The following is a 21976-nucleotide window of genomic DNA, read 5'->3' as shown; positions in this document are numbered from 1 at the left end:
AATATTTAGTTAAATGATTTAAATATTAACTTCGAAAAAATTACGGTTTTAATGAAAAAAGGATAAAATAAAGTGGTAACACTTTACAATAAGGTTCATTAATGCATTTACTAACATGAACTAATCATGAACAACACATGTACAGCATTTATTAATCATAATTGAACATTTACTAATGCATTATTAACATCCAAGTCCATGCTTGTTAACATTAGTTAATGCACCATGAGTTATGAACTAACAGTGAACTACTGTATTTTCATTACTAATGTTAACTAACATGAACAAATACAGTAGTAAATGTAATGTTCCTTGTTTGTTCATGTAAGTAAATGCATTAATTAACATTAACTAATGAACCTTATTGTAAAGTGTGACCAATAAAGTCTATAAAATATTGACTATAATTAAGAACAAAAAAAAATCCTGTTGTAATACAATACAAAAAATGTTTCTTAAAATTGCGTAAAACAAACAAACAAAAATAGATCATCTTGACAATTAAGGCCAAACACAGATTTTGCAGTGCATTAATTTTAAAGCTCTACTACTGTATGTCAATGAATCTCTCATTCGCATCTATTTTTATTTCCCCAAATGGGTAAAAATCACAAGTTAAGCTGATGCATAAATAAAGCAGAACTCCCTTAATTCTCCCAAGCTGTGAAAGAGCAACTCCTGAGCAATAAAATAATCCTCAGAAGAGCGACCAAAACAAAAACAGGAGGTGAGAGAGAGTGATGGTGTGATTTAGAGGATCTTTCAGCTCTCAGGTGGGATTCAGTCAGGTTTGAGTTCTCTGGCAGAGCGGAAAAATCTCTCTTGAGACAGAGATGTTCACACAGTAACTACACTCTTATATGGTACCTCAGAGACGGAGAGAGGAAATAGATAAGAGAAAATAACATGAGTGAAGACTCCCTTGTCGAGCAGACAGAAAGAGTGGTTGATGTCTTCACAAGAGCATTAATAAAGCAAATTAAATCCAAATCCAAAAGCGAGAGGAACAGAAAAAGACCATAATTAATTTTGTTCTTCACTTGCACTTAGCTGTAGCTCTCAAATCCAATTAGCTCTTTTAGATATTCACTTTTTGCAATGTGATCAGTCATGTAATGCGCAAGTTGACATGCAGAAGTGACATCAAAGCTGACTCTAAAACTGAAATAAAGCATTGAAGACTTTATGAAACTTTATTTCAGCTAGCTGTTGTAGTTGAAGCAAGTCAGTATGGTTACCAAATGATTTAACAAAAATAACATTTTTAAAAACTCTTAGGAAACAAGAGAAATGGCAGAACAAAAGTCAACAAAACAAACTGAAACACAAACAATATATAATGAGTAGCTAAATTAGATACGGATGTACATAACTGATAATTAAAGCAACGAGTAACCGTGGAAGTTACGGCAGGGCGATACAGCAAAAAAATAAAAAATAAAAAATCACGATACACTGTGGATAATTATTGAATATTTTTAAGCAAAACAATTAGGAATATTAGGATTTTATTTATTTAACCACTTTATTTTAGTTTACCAACATTACTAAGACAAATAGATTTAATAGTCAAAAACAAAACAAAAAAATACTGTCTCTTATCTCTTATAATAAAACAAACAAGAGTGTTAAAGCGACGCTTAAACTTGATAAATAAATTATTACAAAGTGTGTGCAATGGCAAAATGTACACGCTGAACAATCTGAAAACTTTTTAAGGTAGATCAACATCTGTAAGATGACAATAATAATAATACAGTAAACCTCAAACTCTGTAAACAAAACAAATTATGATAATCAAATGTGAGCGTAAAAGTAAAGGAATGAACCATCATTATTCAAATACATACTGCAACATTAAATTGTGAAGTTTCATCGTTACATTACCACTATGCTAAAAAAATCTTTCAGATGGGGAGCTAGCTGCAGGGATGCACAAGAAAAGAAACCAAAAAGCTACTCTGGCGACATCCTTACATCCTTTTTTACTTACAATCTCCTCACTGCTGCTGGTCACAGCACTCATTTTAACGTGTGTTGTTCTGACCTGAAGTGGCGATGACAAAACCCAAACCGAGTCCGTTTATATTTTGCATCTTAAGCAGGTGAAAAGCGAGCGAGTGCATGGATTCCATCACCATCTTCATTGCACTTTGCTTTTTAATAGCACATTTTAATAAAATTATAGCTCTTCATTCCAAACTTTTTTTTTTATCGTTATTGATGTTCGGTCAATAAATACCGATTCCATGTTATCGGCCCAGCCCTAGAAAATTCTTATTCAGATTTCGTCCAATCAATCCAGTTTCGATTGCAATGTGTATAAACATATCAAACATATCCTGAGGATTCAATTAAAGGACTGGACTTGAGCTTCGACTCCTAAACCTACACTATGAAAAATGCTGGGTTCCACACAATTCTTTCATGTTGTCCCAACGCAAATTAAGTTAACTCAGAGGTGCTCAATCTCTGTCCTGGAGGGCCGCTGTTATGCAAAGTTTAGTTCCAACCCTAAACAAACACACCTAGGCTAGGTAATCAAGCTCTTAAGCCTGGTTTATACTTCTGCGTCAAGTGACCGGCGTAAACCACGGCACATGCAACGCGTGTAGCTGTGCATTTATACTTCTGCACGCTGTTGCTCTGCATTAACACTTTTGAAACGCTAGATGGCAGTGAGGTGTTATTGTTCCTCTGTGTCATGTTTCTTCGCTGGTGTTTTGTTTTTTCTGAACGCTTCTTGAATGTACAAGCAGCTCAAACTCGCTCATTTTGAGGTAGGAACTGGCAGACGTGCAACAACTTTAAGCATGAGGTAAACACAAAACAAAACTTTCCATCCGGAGCTCCTTCACGGGACTCCACACTTGTAAACAATCGCTCCATCTGGCTTGCGCGGCTCTCGGCCCCGCCCAGACTCATCAGCACTACCAAGCTGACCAATCACAGAGCTTGCACTACGCGTCGTTGCGACGTGCAGTTACATTTTTTGAGAGGTACATGTCAGCGACTACAACGCCCGCGGCGTAGGGCTATGCGTCAACGCGTAGGCTGCGCCGTAGCATATGCGTGCGCTTGACGCAGAAGTATAAACCAGTCTTTCTAGAAACACCCTTGCAGGTGTGTTGAAGCAGGACACTAGCCCTCCAGGACAGAGTTTGGAGACCCCTGAGTTAACTTAATCTTTTTACAAATCTAGGTGGATTGAACATAAAACAATTAAGTTGTCCAAAAAAACTCAAGAATTGTAATGATTCAGCTCATTTTAAATAAGTACTTTGAACAAACTGAAATTAAAACAACATTATTAAAAAAACTATACAGACATTTAAAGTTAAAAAACACTAAATCCTAAAATACGAATAAAGCACTAAATAAAAAACACTAATTAAATCAATTCAAAAATCAAAAAGCTTAAGTATTATTAAATATCGCAATGATAACAAATAATAGTGGTTTCTTAAATTTTGCACATTGTTTTAAAGAAGCCGTTATAATGGAAGTCAATGGGGCAAAAACAGCCTCAAACATAACGAAAGGGTAGTAAATTTGTCCAGAGTGAATTGTTGAAAATTTTCAAAACATTTTCCCAAAATATGTGTCAGAATAAGATTTGTCACCAACAATCATTCAATTTGCTGAAACACAGAGAAAGTTGCAGCCAAATTAAGACTCAAAATCACCTCAGAGTAGATGAAAACCTCCCCAACAGCACACAAGGGTTAAAAACACAATAAGCAGTCGGTCAAAAAGGGTAAAAAAAATAAATAACTAGTGCCTCCACTATGTTGACGTCGAATAAAAAACAGTTGCCCTCCCTCTAAATCAATGCAAAAGACACAAGATATAAGTGTAATCATCACACACATCCATCAAGAGCACACTCACACAGAAAAACCAGCAAAAAGTATTGCATTGGAATGAAAAAGCATTCCACAGTCCAAACACATGTGGTATAGGTGAACTGGGTAAACAAAATTGGCCATAGTGTGTGAGTGTGTGTGAATGAGGGAGTGTATGGGTGGAATAGTTGGCGGTTCATTCAGCTGTGGCAACCCCAGATAAATAAGGAACTACGCCTAAGGAAAATGAATGAATGAGAAAAACACATTCTGTGTGAACAGCCCCTTACTAACTAAGTGACAAATTGAAATGTCAATCCTGAAACCAGACGGAGAAAAGAGCACAAGTCCCAGCCTGACCTGTCGGACAAAACAAACACAACAGCAATTACCCACACACATAGATCATATCCCGCATCTCAGGAGGGAGTAAGCGGCCCTTCAAGGGTCCGTCAGAGCACAGGAGACTAATAGCTCTGCTGTTCTGACATTTTCTTAACCTTTAAAGCCATCAGCCAGAGCGCCATTCATCTTCCTTTGCAACGCTCCAAAAACAGACAAAACAGTGGGATGCCCCAGCAGAAAGAGTTATGTTAAAGCAATTTCGATAGGATTGAGACAAATGCGAATGAAGGTGAACAAGCGGTGAAGAGAAAGCAAAACAGAAAGCAAAAGAACGGTGCAGATATTCATTCGAAGCGATTTGTAGTACATTATTTGTAGAGACCGTCTCCCTCCTGGGTCGAGCTCGGGTTAAGTGCTTCAATCAAGAGCACTTCCATAGTTGGAGATCTCAGAAAATCTACAATTCATGTGTCGCACGACCTGGAATCGAACTTTTGGCTTTAGGAACTGGCTATTTGAATACACTGTGCTGTTTTTGCTCCCCTGTGAAAACAGATGCCGTGTTTTCCTGCCCTCGCTCATGAAATCACTCACACTAAACTCACTGTTCTAATGCGCATGTAGGAAACTTTAGGTCACATTTGAAAGGGAAAAATGGCCCTGTTCATGACTTTTGACAGGTCACTGCCTGGAAGTACTGTATGATTACAGTCTTATTTAAACTAACAGTTCCCCCAAAGTGAGCATTCAGTCATCGTTTACTCACCGTCATGCTAAAGCAAACCCTGAACAGCTCCTATATTCATTCATTTTCTTTTCAGCTTAGTCCCTTTATTAATCAGCGGAATGAACCGTCAACTTATCCAGCATATGCTTTACGCAGCAGATGCCCTTCCATCACTGGGAAACACCCATACACTCTCATTCACATTCATAAACTAAGGACAATTGAGCTTACCCAATTCCCCTATAGCGCATGTGTTTGGACTGTGGGGGAAAGCTGAGCACCTGGTGGAAACCCACACCAACATGGGGAGAACATGCAAACTCCACACAGAAAGGCTAACTGATCCAACCAAGGCTCAAACCAATGACCTTCTTGCTGTGAGGCAACAGCGCTTCCCACAGCGCCACCACAGATCTAATATTACTTAAAAAAATTCATATGACTTAATAACTAAATTGCAAGTCTTGGCGAACAATTGACTAAACTATAATCCTGCATGGACTCAATTTGCAGAGTTTGGCATCAGTTACATCAATAGTTCGCACATGTAGGAAAAAGTTTGGCCAGTCAACTTTTTGTTACTTGAAATAAAAAAAAAAAATGATCATATTTGTGTATATATATATATATATCAGGGTATATATCAGGGCTCGAAATTTCGACCATTTTGGTCGCATATGCGCCCGAAAATTAATCTATGCAACCTCATAATATATTTGGGAGCATTTGTGCGACTGCATATAATGGGTGTAGTGCGACCTGTTTTGATTTTTTCTAAAAACGTGCTGAATCGCTCTTCCCTGCCGCTGTATTGATTCATATTAGCTGTCAATCACTCAAGGCATTCCGCTGTTAGATGATAGAGAAGGAGTTTTAATAACCGCGCGAAATGCAAATGGCTGAAAAGTGAAAAGCAGTTTTGCAAACCCCACCTAAAGTTGAGGCTCAGATGAGAGCGATCATGACATGTGGTGAATGTTGATCCGCCAGCTGAGATCAATCGAGTCGGAGAAGGTGCCCGAATCTCGATGCGTTGCATTCACCGCATGTTCAGCGCAAAAATCCGCTAAATGTAAAATCTAATACTGTACATATCATTGCCAAAGAAGCTCACCTTTACTAAGTTTACACTGAAACTGCGGCTTATAACAAAGAGCGGTATTGCGCCGGTGGTCACCGCGAGAATCCTGCTCTGCCTGCTCATATATTGGGTCGGCTGACTCGCCTGCTTTTCCACCAACACAGAAAAATGAAAATCAGCTCATAACGAGACTGAACATTTTAACGGACACAAACTGAAACTAAAACCTTTAAAGAGTGATAGAAGTGAGACTTTTCTTACTTTCTTTTGTCCGTTCTTTCTTGAGATGTATATTATTTTTCTATTTAGTTACTGATGACTGTTTTGCAGCTCTCAGCCTTGAATGGAATGATTTATTATAGTCTTTTGTTTGTCTTGAAGCAGAAATATTATTTATTAAATTGACATGCATATAAAAACAAAAGTGCAAAATAAACATTTCTTACTGCAATGCTTCATTTTTGTTTGATGCAAACCATCAATTTGTTTTTCATAAAGTAACAGACTTTTTATAGCAGATTACTCACATTCAAGCACAATAAAGGCAGCATGATGATGAGAAATATAATTCATTGTTACTATTATTGTCATTTTCATCATCATTAATATTCCACAGTTATTAGAAATACATTTTGGAATTACTGCACAAATATTAAGTCATCTCAGCATTAGGTGGGTAGTTTCTGGTTTTTGTTAGTCCTAATTGATGTTGTTTTCAAATACAATAAACCCCTTAAAATACAATTTGCAATGGTGCTCATTTATTTTTGGTGGGTGCTTCTAAATTTTTTCTGGTGCTCCTAAATATTTGAAGTTGGGAGCAGTGCTACCAAGAAAAAAAGTACATTTCGAGCCCTGTATACATATATATATATATATATATATATATATATATATATATATATATATATATATATATATATATATATATATATATATAATTGGAATGTTCCTTTAAATCAGAGGTCACCAAACTTGTTCCTAAAGGGCCGGTGTACTGCAGATTTTAGCTCCAACCCTAATCAAACACACCTGAACAAGCTAATCAAGGTCTTACTAGGTATACTTAAAACACCCAGGCAGGTGTGTTGAAGCAAGTTGGAGCTAAACCCTGCAGGGACACCGGCCCTCCAGGACCGAGATTGGTGACCCCTACTTTAAATGTTGAAAAGCAATCTCATTGGATGCTGAGGAGACAGCAACCAGTCACCTGCACCATAAGTGGTAGATGAGGTTGTAATGCAGATTGGATAGGACCTATCATTCTGTGCACCCAATAGAGTTTCATAACCAAACATTTAAAAATCTAAAGTCCTCTCATGCAGCATGCTTGTCATGATTATGCCAAGTACGATGTGTTCCTGGGATTATCATCTATGTTGATCCTGGAACATCATTTTTGCTGCGAAATGTAATCCATATCTTTTCCCTACCCCTAAACCCAACCATAACTGTATTATTCCCAAAATCAGAGAGGAATAATAGTTGGATAACAATCATGTACAAGTGCAGATAACTGTAAGCCTAAACTCAACTAAACTGTAAACATATCCCTTAATTCTGATTGGCTGATTGGAATGTTGTACCAGGATCAACATAGATGTTAATCCAGGAACATGTCCTACTTGGTTAAAGCAGGTTGGTGCATGCTGCACAACCTGTAAGAAATCTTTTATTAGAATAATCTACACTTTATTATTGTAAGGAAACACAACTCATGTGTGGCTTCATCACTTTTAGACTAAACACAAACCACAACGTCAAAAAATGGCAAATCAGTATGGGAAAACCTACATCAGAAGTGTGAATCTCGACCACAGAGGTGAACGTTTCACTGCAATTCACACTCTGACAGCAGGTGAGGACATCTCTAAGAAATACATTAAACACATTTCAGAGTTAAACCTACAGCTCAAAAGCACTCAGCTTATTTTAATTGGTTATATCAATGGTTTTGTTGCACCTTATTATATGCTCAGTACAATGCGGCGCCAGGCATGTTGCATGTATTTTTTGCTAGTCTCATCAAGCATCATTTTCATGTCCTGCACCACGTTATTTAATCGCTCGCGAAAAATACACCCTTAGCCCCAGGGCCGGAGTGGGACTCTTTTTCAGCCCTGGAGTTTCAAGCCTTAGACCGGCCCACCTCAGTTTACGACTGACTATATTAAAATAAGGTCATTTCCAATTCAGTTTCTAATTACACTATCACGTCCTTTTTTTTTTTTTTTTTTTTTGAGAAAACAGCTGCTTTAGAACTTTAAATGTTCAAAAACCCTAACAGTATTATATGTCTTAACAATAAAACTATAATTAAAAAAAAAAAAACCATACTCAGACAAGAATCAAACCCGGGTCGGCGGCGTCGTAATCTAACGTGCTAACCACTGGACCACGACAGTTGTATATGAAGGACTGACTCATCTGACTAATATCATCATTAACCTGTAGGCTGGTTATATATAAAAAGAGCAGAGCTGCGGTGAAATAATGAATAAGAAGACTGTAGTCAAGTAAGTAAATAAATTCATTTAAAAAGTGTGACTGCTGACAGCAACAGATTCTGGAGCCAGGGACACCGGCCCTCGCGGCCAAAAAACGGACCGGCCCACCGGGAATTCTCCCGGTCCTCCCGATTAGCCAATCCGGACCTGCTTAGCCCCATTTAAACTAATACGTCTTAGTGTTAAAATGGCATGTTAGAACGAAAATGATCCACATCCACACTGTGTTTTACCTAGCATTTCTGAACAGCCCTCCGTCTGCTGAAAACGCACATCACGTTACCACACACACAGACACACACTGTCATGCACTCCTCTGAGCTCCAGAGCAGTGCACGTCGGACAGTTTATCAAGGATATACAGCTGGATCGCGTCACACTATAGTTGTTAAACGTGATATTCAGACATCCCAAGTCTCTCGAAAGATCCGGGAGTCTCTATGCATTTGTGGCAAACGAGTAATAAAGCCCGCAACGAGTGATAATCTTCCGGAAATCGCGGAAGTCTCCCACCCGGTCCTAAAATATAAGTCACGCACCTTTCTCACCCTTGGATCCCTTCTCGCTTTTCTGACACGTCGCGCACACTCTACCACCCACCACCCATCCTCTTTTAAACTTTTGTTTAATGTTTAAAATGCAAATCCAATTAGATTCACTTTAATTGGTAAATAAAGCAAGTTTGTCATATAATATATCTAGTAAAAGACAGAAAATATGACTGTACAAACTGCATTGTACATAAATCAGATGAACATTTTCTCATTAGTCAATAATATTACTGAAATTAATTTAAAAACTGAATAAATATAGATTTACACACATTTACGCAAGTAGATAAACAGAACTAATGATGGGCTAAAAATCTGCGGGAAGTCTGCGTAATTCTGCGTGCAGATTCTGGGTTACAAAAATGTTACACAAATGTTAAAAAAAATGAAAGCTGTGAAGAACAATGAGGAAAAACGCTGAAGTAAATTCTGATGACGACTAGCGTGACATGTTGCATAATAAAAGCAGCAGATCTTTTATTATGCCACAATCCACCTCTTCCAGTTCTTCCGTTTGTGATCGCGTGGAGAAGAAGCGCTGCAATAATTCTGCAGTTTAATAAAACACACAACATATTAAAGTCTCACTGCTGAGCAGAAAATTGAAAGTTTGTGACGTTATATGCATGAACACACAGCACTAAACCTGCATGATATTGAAAAAAATCTGGCATTGCGATATTTATTTTCTCTGAGATATATATTGTGATATGAATGTAATTTCACCCAATAACTTGAATACAATTAAGCAGTCCAATTTCTTTAGCCCAATTGCGCTAAACTCTCTTGAAATGCTTGCCTTAAAAACAAATGCAAATAATAAACATTGATGCTGAAACAATATATTGCAGCAGCCCTAGACAGCACACACTCCGTCTCACTCCATCTACTTAAAATAGCCTAATGCTCTGGATTTGAACCTACTTTCCAACATTTGAGATAATGCAAGTACACAAGTCAGCAAAATATATAACACTGTCTTAGTAGTTTTAGGATATATTCTAATTTAAAAAATCACATTGTGCCCTCAAGCCTCCATTAGTAGACATTTGTCAGGCAGGGGTGTAAAAACCTCTACACTTAACAGATGGATGGTCAGATAGAGCAAAGAAAACTGCAGTACCTTATATGAAAACACTTTCCTCTTTAAAAAGACCTGCTTGTTTGAGTAACCCAGCCTTAAAGTGCACAGACCCTCCAGGGCTAAAACACAACACACCCCACCGTCCCGGTCCAGCGGCATCAATGACCCTCTTGTGCCTGACAGAGAACGTCACTGTGCAGCCTGGGGCTTTGGGAACGGCAATATTTGCTTTAATATTTCAAACATTTAGCTTGACCCATTTCACACAAGCTTGGCAGTGTTGTGCGCCAGTCCCCTCGGGTCCCGCTGCAGCGGTTCTGTGGTTTACTACAATCCGCTTCCACAAACCACCCCTAAACAAGGCCCAATACTCAGCCCAATTCATTTATTCCTGGAAAACCCAGCGCTCCTCATCAGGTGTGGGTCTGCTCCACCCAGTTTTCCCTCATCTATCTTTTCTCCATCTTCATGACCGCATGAGATGCACTGTAAAGTGGGGAACAGTGGTACTAGTATATGAGGTTGTGTTTTCGGTCAGACCTGAGGTTTTGATCTCCGCTAGTGGTTTAGATTACTGTAAAAGGGTTAAGCTGAGGTTTCTGGGTAGATGGAAGATGGGCAGGTGAAAAGGAAATATATTAAACACTACACACACTCATTCTGCACAATTACTGCTTTGGGACCAATACTTGCTTATTAGCAGAATATTATTGAAATATTAGCTGTTTATTAGCATTGATTTATGCTTTACTTTGCATCACCATATTTCTGTTTCCTTAACCCTGTAGGCCAGCAGCATTTACTATTTGAGTAAACAGCAAATTAGATGTTTACTTGTGGCAAAGGTCATGGTTAAAAGTTCATGAATAAGGTAAACTGGTCACTGAACCAAAGCATGACTTTCAAAGAGTAAAAAAATAATGAATTATTTATTAAATTAATAAATTATTAATTTATTACTTTAATAAAATAAAATGATAACTAAATTAATAAAAAATGTAATAAATATGATATAATTAAAAAATATTATATATATATATATATATATATATATATATATATATATATATATATATATATATATATATATATATATATATATATATATATATATATATTTATATTTATATATATATATATATATATATATATATATATATAATAAAATAACAAAAAACTAAACTAAAACAAAACAAAATAAAATAAAACTAATTAAAATATAACAAAATAAAACAAAAATAAAATTTTATTAAATAAAACAAAAATAACAGAATCAAACAAAACAAAACTAAATAAAAAATATTAAATTAAATTAAATTAAATTAAATTAAATTAAATTAAATTAAATTAAATTAAATTAAATTAAATTAAATTAAATTAAATTAAGGTTTAAACCTAACACTGCATTAATGTATCCTTGTTTTTTAAGCTCAACATCCCCTGGTCAACAGAAAGTCTTATATTAATGTCTTATGTTGTATATTTTCAGCAATAGCCAAAATAGCCATTGTTTGGGTTTAAATTTTATTTAATGTCAAAAATCATTAATTTATGATTAACAATGTGCATTACTAAGGATAAGACAACTTTAATGGCAATTTTCTCTACATTATATTATATTATATTATATTATATTATATTATATTATATTATATTATATTATATTATATTATATTATATTATATTATATTATGAATAAGTTAGTTCATTCCGCTGTGGCGACCCCTGATTAATAAAGGGACTAAGCCGAAAAGAAAATGAATGAATGAATTATAATACACTATATTATATCCTATAAAACCCCAAACCAAGGGAAAGTCTATTTATTTAGAAATCTTGATTTACAAAAATGACCCTTATCACTTGGTTTTGTAGTTAAGGGTCACATTTTTTAATTAAATCAAACATATTTCCTCTTTTTTAGCCAGACATTTTTACTTGTTTTAAGCTTAAACTCCATTAAACGTTGGAATCACTGCCCGTTTTTTTTTCAATGTAATCAACAACTTGCCATTTTCAGGAGGAGCAGGGTCTAATTTGGTTCATTCCTCCCTGACTTGATTAACCTGACCTCTAACAGCGGTGAACTTGACCTTTACTGTGGCAACTTCACTTCAATCCAATCATGCACTATTTAACATCGACTATGAAGATAACCTGAATGTTACACACACAAACACTGTTCAATGTACAGAAAATAAAGCCGCTAATATATCTCAATTTATCCATTTTAAAAATATGATGAATAAAAAAAAGTTCAGTCAGGTCTGTGCAAATGCTGGATGGTCTGATACTAAAGTGGTTTCCTTTTTCCGTGCACATACCTTTTTTTTATAATAGCAATTTAATGAATAATACGTACTGATTGCCCTGATCACATCTTTCATCCTTTTCTGAGGCCATGCATAATCTCTGCATTGTTCCACATGAATATTTACCCGAGCACTCATGCATAATTTTACATATGCATATGTAGGAGTCCTATTCATTGCCTTCAAATGGTATAGTGCATAAAAACATAACATAGAAAAATCACTGCTGCAATGCACTGACTATACTTACATTCATCTACAGCGAAAACGATGCTGTCTTTTGATAAAACGTCTTAAATAATCTATATCAAGATAAATTTACAAGCTCTATTTGTAAAGCATTTTAAAAGAATGTATCTTGAATGCCTTATTTAGACAAACGACCTAAAAAAAATGATTAAAATATGATGTTACAGCTCTTTTTGATGCAAAAAGTCAACAGGAACACATCATGCTCCAATAATGGCGAAAATAACCATGACAAATTCTGTATACCTGTGACCTGTAAAATATCCGCACTCTCAGAAAAAAAGGTGTACACAGTGGTACAAATAATGTTCCTTGAGGAGCAGGTTTGTACCTTTGTAAAGATTGTATCTTATATGGTACAGAAAAGACTTCTTATGATACAGTTCTGTACCTTTTAGGGTACATTTTAAATGAAGGTATACAATTGTTCCTATATAAAAGGTACAAAAGTGTTGATTACCTTTTTCTTTATTACAATATCAGTGAAAATAAAAACGACAAAGTGATTTTATGATCAGAAGAAAGAAACATAAACATTACATTAAGTTCTATAATACAATTAGAGCTGTGAACCTACACTAGTCTCGCACGGTTCGGTTCGGCTACGATTATACCATCGATTCGATTCAATTCGATAACTCGGTGCACTGACGGTGCTTTTTAGTTTTCTTAGTTTTATATTTTCTTCACAGCAGCAATTCTTGTATTAAAATGTTTGAATATACTTATATTTATGTACTATTTGTAATACAGTTTTGTAATTTAATACAAAGTCACATAGCTATATAAACTGAACTATAACACACAGTGAAATTGTGCACAGTTTATGAGTTTTAAGTCGTTGGAGCGTTGTAAATACTTGCGCTCACCTCCCTCGCGACAGAGCGCATATGAGATAATTGACGTCAGTACACAATAACCAGTTATGATTATTACTGAACGATACCGAATTGTCCGCGTCTGCATTGCGGTGTACTGAAGAAACAATTAATTTTGACACCCCTAAATACAATATTACAAAACAACTGGTAAAACATACTATAGGTATTGTAAACTAAACATTAAAGGCATTTTAAATAAATGTTTTGTAAGCATTTTTGACACTGTTAAGATACAAAGTGTCTTGTCACTGTGGTGGTACCTTTAAAGATCAGATTTGTACCTTTAATGAAGGTACAATTTAGTGTCTGCAGGTTTTAAAAACCAAAAGTACATTTTGGTTTCCCATGGTACAAATGATGTCCTTAAAGGTACAATCTGCAACGGTACAAATTTATTTCTTTGTCTTAAGGTGCAATTCTGTCCCATACAAGGGTACTGCACCATTTTTTCTGAGAGTGCATTACAAACTAGTCAAGTTTGTTTTAATGTTGGTCAGTTTTATGATTATATTTATTCTTCATAATCAAAAATGTTTTTTAAAATGATAATAAATTCATAATTATTTACAATTATTAATAATTTATTGCAATTTCTAACAATTTAATACACTTATTAAACTGATACAATAAAGGTTATAGGTTTAACAAAAATTATATTTAGAACCATATGAAATAATATCTTTGACAAAACAAATTGAATAATAATTTTTATCTGTTTCTGAGCAGAAATTTGACTTTAAATCTGTTTGTTGTCAAGTGTGAAAGTCTCAAAGGTTATAAATTCTAAGTCAAATGTTACCAAGCATATTTTGTTTCTTTATGAAAGTACCAGCATAACCAACTAAATGTTTCATTGTGCTATTGATAAAATAGCTTCCCCAGATATGAACTTTAAGAGCCCCGAGGGAAGATTTTTTAAAAGGTCTTTATGGGACACATTTCATTCATGCCTAGGGAACTTTATATACATCAAATGTAAAAGATGCTGAGATGGGTCTACCATATATCTTTTAAACGGCATTGTATAATGTTACATCGTGAATATATAATGTTTCTAACATGTACATGCATATAAACAAGGTTCCCGCTCTAAAACAAATGACATCTTTCTGAGTTTCACTGGCAAAAAAGCTGAATTTAAGTTATAATGAATAAATCAGCAGCTGTAGTTTCTTTCCAGAACTTTGCGATTCTTGTGATTGTAGAATTTTAATGCAAAATCTAGGAGTTTGCGTTTTGTTTTTTTAATTGTGGCAGATATCCTTCAAACAGCATGGACACTGTTCAAAGTCCTTTTGTGCCTGTTTTACAATTTTAAATATCTTTATTTCATAAACAACTTTGAGTGCTATTTAACCCTCAAACTGACTTTTATATCTATTGACTAATTCTGTAATAGGGGTCTATGTGACTCTATGTGAGATATGAAGAAGATCAAAAAGGTGGCGCAGTGGGTAGCGCTGTCACCCAACAGCAAGAAGGTGAATGGTTCGAGTCTTGGCTGGGTCAGTTGGCATTTGTGTGGAGTTTGCATGTTCTCCAGTGCTCTGCTTTTCCCCACAGTCTAAAGACATGTGCTGTAGGTGAATTGGATAAGCTAAATTGTCCGTAGTGTATGGGCCCTATCATAAACCCGGTGCAATGTTGCGCAAGGCGCTAGGAAATTGTTGTTTGCTAGTTTCAGCTTTGGGCAAGACTCGTTTTGACTTTTAAAAAAATAATAATATATATATATATATATATTTTATTTTATTTTTTTTTCTGAATGAAAAGATATTTCAGAAAATCCAACATTGTATATAACAGACTGAATATTTTTAGCACAAAAACTTTTAATTAAATTTTTACTAGTTTAATTAAATTTTTACCAGTTTAAATTCACACCTCATTTCACTACAAATTCAGATTATAATTTAGAGCAGTCTGGAAAGACTGCAAGACTGTTTTTCCTCCAGTAACACTCCTGTGTCTCCGACACCAGCTCAGGACATTTCTGATTGATTCCACATAAAATAGCGGTGTGTAGGACAGCTAATGGACCGGCGGCTGCTGAATGACCATTTAAATCAAGACACTAAGTTTGGATGGCTCTCTGAAAGAACTTTAAGGTTATGAACACTTTCAGAGAGCAAGTTTCCCATGTCCTTGTCCAACTCTGCAAGGTTTGCGTTTCTCAAATTGCACACTGTCTCCACTCGGGTGAGTTGCCGATGCGAGATATGAGAGAAACAGAGAGCGAGGGCTGACAGAATGGGGTTGAAGGGTCATGTCGAGGAGACTAATTGAGCTGACAGAGAGAAGTCTCTACTTTGGTATCACATTTCAATGGTGACCTGTCAGAATCACTGAGATTCTTCACGGGCCATAAAGACACTTTCTGACAGCGCCAAATCTTTTTGGGCAAACTTTTTAGTTTAATGGCTCTCGCAGACAAAAACTTTGTTTTAAGACAAGCACTGACAATGCTATTACTAAAACACATCCAAAATCCAACAATCAGCAACTTAAGAGTGTCACAGTGAATGTAATTCCCTATTAAAGGTTATTCAATGACAAGAAAATAAATCAGAATTAAAAAAAAACTGCAGATTTATGCAGAATGATTTTAGCAGTATAATAACTAAAAACTTTTAACTTTTATTTAAGGTTTACCATGCAAATCCAATCAGATCCACTTGTTTGGTAAACAAAGCAAGTCTTTCATATAATATATCCACTAAAAGACAGAAAATATTAATTTACAAACTGTACTGTAAATAAATCTTATTAATATTTGCATATTAGTTAATAATATTTCCAAAATTAATGTTAAACTGAATAAATGTACACTCACCGGCCACTTTATTATCCAACTGCTCGTTAGCGCAAATTTCTAGTTAGCCAATCACATGGCAGCAACTCAATGCATTTAAGCATGTAGAGATGATCAAGACGATCTGCTGCAGTTCAAAGCGAGCATCAGAATGGGGAAGAAAGGGGATTTAAGTGACTTTGAAAGTGGCATGGTTGTTGGTGCCAGACAGGCTGGTCTGAGTATTTCAGTACTGCTGATCTACTGGGATTTTCACTCACAACCATCTCAAAGGTTTACAGAGAATGGTCTGACAAAGAGTAAATATCCAGTGTGCGGCAGTTCTATGGGAGCAAATGCCTTGCTGATGCCAGAGGTCAGAGGAGAATGGCCAGACTGGTTCCAGCTGATAGAAAGGCAACAGTAACTCAATTAACCACTCATTACAACCGAGGTCTGCAGAAGAGCATCTCTGAAAACACAACACGTCAAACCATGAAGCGGATGGGCTACAGTAGCAGAAGATTACAACGGGAGCCACTCCTGTCAGCTAAGAACAGGAAACTGAGGCTACAATTCACACAGGCTCACCAAAACATGGACAGTAGAAGACTACATTGCCTGGTCTGATGAGTCTCGATTTCTGATGCGGCATTCGGATAGTCGGGTCAGAATTTGGCGTCAACAACATGAGAGCATGGATCCATCCTGCCTTGTATCAACGGTTCAGGCTGGTGGTGGTGGTGTAATGGTGTGGGGGATATTTTCTTGGCACACTTTAGGCCCATTAGTACCAATTGCCACAGCCTACCTGAGTATTGCTGCTGACCATGTCCATCCCATTATGACCACAGTGTACCTATCTTCTGATGGCTACTTCCAGCAGGATAACACCATGTCATAAAGTGTGAATCATCTCAGACTGGTTTCTTGAACATGACAATGAGTTCACTGTTCTCAAATGGCCTCCACAGTCACCAGCTCTCAATCCAATAGAGCACCTTTGGGATTTGGTGGAACGGGAGATTCCCATAATGGATGTGCAGCCAACAAATCTGCAGCGACTGTGTGATGCTATCATGTCAATAAGGAGCAAAATCTCTGAGGAATATTTCCAGCACCTTGTTGAATCTATGTCACAAAGAATTAAGGCAGTTATAAAGGCGAAAGGGGATCCAACCCAACCGAATAAAGTAACCAGTGGTTGTATAATACACACATTTACATAAGTAAATAAACAGATTCAATGATGAATAAAAAAACATTCTGGAAATCTGCTAATTTCTGCATGAAGTCAGGGATGAGAAAATGATGATAACATTGTCATTTTTGCGTAAACTATCCCAATAATATAAATGTATTTTTTTCTTAGGAATTCATAAACATAACTTGTTAAATTATTCATGTAAAAAAATTATTATAATAAAAATGATACTACTATTATAATAAAATGAATATTTATACATTCAGTTAATATATGGATAAGTGGATTTATGTTTGTTGTTATCGTTCAACAACAGAATAACTATTGGGTCAGTTCTGTTCATTTACTTCAACATGAAATATTAATGATTTTGTTCCTGCTGCAGCAATAATTCATGTAACAGACCTTTAAAATGCACCTCTAAATGTTTGATAACTGCTGAAACAGTGCTTGCGGCCACTGGGGAATATAGTAACTGGGGTGTTTATTTATCCAGCAACCCCTGTACTAACCCAGATTACAGCAGATTAGCGCTTATCAGATGTAGACCTGTTCCTTTTAAACAACAACTGCTGATTAACAGATCAACTAATACGCTCCAAAAATATACATGCTTGCTGCTTTTTCATTCATTAATTTTACATCGGCTTAGTCCCTTTATTCATCAGGGGTCGCCACGGCTGAATGAACCACCAACTTATGCAGCATATGTTTTATACAGCAGATGCCTTTCCAGCTGCAACCCAGTACTGGAAAACACCCATACACACTCATTCACACACATACACTACTACGGCCAATTTAGTTCATGCAATTCACCTATGGTGCATGTCTTTGGACTGGGGAGGGGAACCGGAGCACCCGGAGGAAACCCAGGCCAACACGAGGGGAACATGCAAACTCCACAAAGAAATGCCAACTAACTGAGCCAGGACTTGAACCAGCAATGTTCTTGCTGTTAGGCGACAGTGCTAACCACTGTGCCACCTATGTTTTTATTTAAAAACTTAATTGTTTTATGTTTAATTCACTTTAAAAATTAGGTTGAACAACATTAAGGCTGCATGATATCACAATATTTAGTTTTTCTGCGATTATTCATTCATTCATTTTCTTTTCGGCTTAGGCTCTTTATTAATCTGGGGTCACCACAGCGGAATGAACCACCAACTTATGTGTACGTTTTACGCAGCGGAAGCCCTTTCAGCTGCAACCCATCTCTGGGAAATCTGTGATTATATATTGCAATATATACAATTTCTCCAGATAAACTGAACAGTCCAATTGGACTATACTTTTTATTCACTGTAGGGGAGTGAATAATGCATAAAATGTAATAAACAATTAATAAAGTAAAAAATAGAAGTCAAACAAACAGTGCTTTACAGTTTTCAAGGTAGTCAAAAAGTATTCAGGTCTGCAAAGTCTTTGCTGTATAAATAATTGAATAAAATTATTCTTTATTAAAGTTAAAAATGGTAAAATGTCTTGTGCCTGAATGCTTTAAACTCTTTAAGGTCTAAAAAAAGCATTTGCACATTAAAAACTTCCACTTCGTTATGATTAACCTCTGCAGTAACTCAACAAATCTCATGTGTTTTTGATCTGCGGCTCCTGGTCAAACATAATACCAATTCAACATTGCACATCCTGCGATTATAAATGTTGTGTAAAAGAATACATTTACACAGAAGAGACAAACTGCAAGCTTTGAGTGTTAATATCAGGTTTATATCTTCTAAATCTAAATTTTGTCATAGTTTTGAAGCACACTTGGTGTCATTAAAATTCTCATACTATAGTAACATCTAAAAAGTGTTATTTTTAATTTTACAGGACCTTAAAATAAGCAATAAGACAAAAAAATCTCCATTTTGCTTTAAGTATTTTTATTTTTCTGATTTTACTTGATATTTTAAGGTTAATAAAGGTTAATTAAGGTTAATAAAACTACTAAAGGAGCTACTAAAGTGGTGGTGATATTTATTATTTAATTATTTACGATGTTAAAATCTCTTATTTGTGTTATGCATGTGAAATCCATGGCTATTTACTTTATAAAGTTTTAGTGATACTTTCTTGTCTCTGAAATTATATGAAACATATGTTGGTTATAATATTATTGTTAACATTGTATCGAATAGAAAATATATTATTTAGCATCGCATTTTCTTCAATATTGCACAAGACCAAAAAAGAAAGAAAATCCCATTGTTTAACCCTACAGATTGAAGAAAAGTTACTGAAGTTAATGTCTCATATTATTCTTGCATTAATTAACCAAGATAACAAAGTCTTCAATCGAAAGTTGTAGATCTCAACATTTCTTTCCAAATTCTTCCAAAACCAAAAAATCTGACTTGCTAATATCTCTTTACTCTTACAGTATGCAAACAATTATCTCATTTGTATATTTTTGTCAAGCCAGACTAAAAAAAAAGTAGTATTATAGTGATAGCTGCGTATAAAATGAGAAGTGTTTCTCCTCTGGGAAAAGAGATCATAAAAACCCAATAGGCATACATACAAATAGGCCAATAAAAACTTTATAGGCCATAAACTAATGGATGATTTCAAAATAATAACACTAATAATTCAGATATGCCAAAAAATTCCTGTTTCAATAGTAAACACAAGAAGGAATGAAGGCAAAATGTGCCCCTCAAGTTATTTAAACATTCGGATGGAATGCAGAATAACAAATAACTTTACAAAAAGGAAATATTACATTGAGAAATCGCATGAAGAGGTAAGCATGACAAGACTAGGAGTTATATTGTTATTAGTGAAAATATGAAGACAGTTTTGCAGAAGAGAGAGTGTAGTTTCATCTAACAGTGTCTGAAATGCTGGACCTCTCTATCATATTAACTCTTGACTAAACCTGGTGCAGGAAATATAAAAATATCCTACAATGACTAAACATTTTGATTTCAGAATGAAAATCAAACCGTCTTCCAAATGCATAGTAATTATTAATTCAAAAGAAAACCTCACAAATCAGACCATCTAAAAGTCACCAACACAGCTTATCAAAATTGTGATGAAATGTAAATCAACAAATTAAATTATATTCAAGATAATACAGTATTCATTAAGTATACACAAATCAATATCAAGATATTGTCATTAACATTAACAGGTGATGAATCAAACCGTTGACTCGCTAACGCCCTCCAGCGGCCTGCACGTACATTACTATTTACATCACTCAATTACATTTTCTAACAACTTAATAAGCTGTAAAGTGAATAAATGGTCTTAAAAGCACAATTAAAAAGACAACACGTTTATTAAATACTAGAAAATTTGACATCATCTTCGAAAACCTCCTGACGCAACTTTTCCTCAAACTCATAGGCAACCATAATACGCAGTTTTGCTAGCAAATACGGTTACATTTTACACACTGTCTTTGAAAAAAACACACAGGAATGTCCATACCTATGCAGTCTGGTAAATTCAGGAGTATTTTCAGCTGTGTGGGATGTCCAGAAGACTCTGTTTAGATCTGTGAAGGTTTCTGCGCGCTCTCGCCGACCGCACCGCCTCACACCGGGGCGAATCTACTTTCTACTACAGTACTACTGCTGCTACCGCTCTGCTCATGAATATTAATGATCTCGTCATTCCTTTGCTCGCTAACCTGCCAATAAGGAAGGTTTGCTCATGAATATTAACCATTTCACTCCGACGCATAATTAAATGTTAAATGAAGCAGCAAGCTATTAGATATAATAATACGTAAAAAAATTCTCAAAGGAAAACATAGAGGCTACATAAACCAACAAAAACATTTAGAAAAATTACTGGATTATAATAAATAAACTCAGGCTACAGTTTCTCCATCTGGCAGGGTAATAATAATAATAATATTATTATTATTAATAATAATAATAATAATAATAATAATAATAGTAATATATATAAAAGTGCACTTGGTTGGATACTTTATTATAAAGAATTTTAGAATTTTACTTAAAATTTACATTTCGGAGCCAAATAGCCTTTACAATTAGTATTTGATGGATTTGTTTTTCTTAAAAGTTTCATGATATGTATCCACAAAATTCTTTAAAATTAACATTATATGTTAAATTGATTGTAAATCCTGTTGATTGATTTTCTTATCAGGAGTTGAAAAGTGGTATTATAATTATTTAATGAATTCTTATTAGGGCTGTCAAATGCATTGATATTTACTTCATGTCATTAATAAAATTGTAATTAATCTACTGTAACTGTATATTTTTTTGTTTTCGCTCTTAACCATATCTTTGTACACCTGTCAGACTAAATATGTTATGCTATTAATTTCCCTTTGCATTAAATGATTTTATCTATGTTTATTTTACCCTATACTCTTAGTTAAATAAATGTTTGAACAGTTACTGTTTTA

The 21976-nt window shown here is 35.2% G+C and overlaps 1 protein-coding gene across 1 annotated transcript in view; it reads right to left on the bottom strand.

Moving 5' to 3' along the window:
* The window catches only part of sema5bb (sema domain, seven thrombospondin repeats (type 1 and type 1-like), transmembrane domain (TM) and short cytoplasmic domain, (semaphorin) 5Bb), a 116883-nt gene extending 95735 nt beyond the window's left edge, over positions 1–21148 (bottom strand). Inside the window, exon 1 of the mRNA XM_087256449.1 lies at positions 21022–21148. The gene's annotated coding sequence lies outside the window, so the exon portion shown is untranslated. The remainder of the gene's footprint in view (positions 1–21021) is intronic.
* Positions 21149–21976: the final 828 nt, after the last annotated feature.

Source organism: Danio rerio, chromosome 6 (genome assembly GCF_052040795.2).
Source record: "Danio rerio strain M-AB ecotype USA chromosome 6, GRCz13ab, whole genome shotgun sequence".
In the NCBI taxonomy this organism is placed as follows: domain Eukaryota; kingdom Metazoa; phylum Chordata; class Actinopteri; order Cypriniformes; family Danionidae; genus Danio; species Danio rerio.
The sequence above is the reverse complement of the archived record's forward strand: the minus strand, read 5'-3'. Positions and strand labels throughout refer to the sequence as shown.